The sequence below is a fragment of the Cryptomeria japonica genome, unplaced genomic scaffold (assembly GCF_030272615.1).
Source record: "Cryptomeria japonica unplaced genomic scaffold, Sugi_1.0 HiC_scaffold_111, whole genome shotgun sequence".
Classification (NCBI taxonomy): domain Eukaryota; kingdom Viridiplantae; phylum Streptophyta; class Pinopsida; order Cupressales; family Cupressaceae; genus Cryptomeria; species Cryptomeria japonica.
The window spans coordinates 159,323-160,000 of NW_026728933.1; positions in this window are offsets into that span (position 1 = coordinate 159,323).

Consider the following 678-nt stretch of genomic DNA (forward strand, 5'->3'; position numbering starts at 1 on the left):
GTTGGGGCCATCTCGCCGCATCCCCCACCTCGCACCCCGATTGCTATGCGGTGAGGCTCCTCGACCGCCTTGGAACTATCTTCGTATCGGACGCATCGCAGGATAAGGGGTTGTCACTGGTAGTCGCCCCAAGCGCGTCCGATGCTTGGACTATTCCGAGGCGGCCCTGCAGCCTCTTCCGTCTAGCCGTTGGGGCCATCTCGCCGCATCCCCCACCTCGCACCCCGATTGCTATGCGGTGATGCTCCTCGGCCGCTTTGGAACCATCTTCGAATCGGACGCATCGCGGGATAAGGGGTTGTCACTGGTAGTCGCCCCAAGCGCGTCCGATGCTTGGACCATTCCGAGGCGGCCCTGAAGCCTCTTCCGTCTAGCCGTTGGGGCCATCCGTCGCCTCGCACCCCCGATTGCTATGCGGTGAGGCTCCTCGGCCGCCTTGGAACCGTCTTCGTATCGGACGCATCGCGGGATAAGGGGTTGTCACTGGTAGTCGCCCCAAGCGCGTCCGATGCTCGGACCATTCCGAGGCGGCCCTGAAGCCTCTTCCGTCTAGCCATTGGGGCCATCTCGCCGCATCCGTCGCCTCGCACCCCCGATTGCTATGCGGTGAGGCTCCTCGGCCGCCTTGCAACCTTCTGTGTATCGGACGCATCGCGGGATAAGGGGTTGGCACTGGTA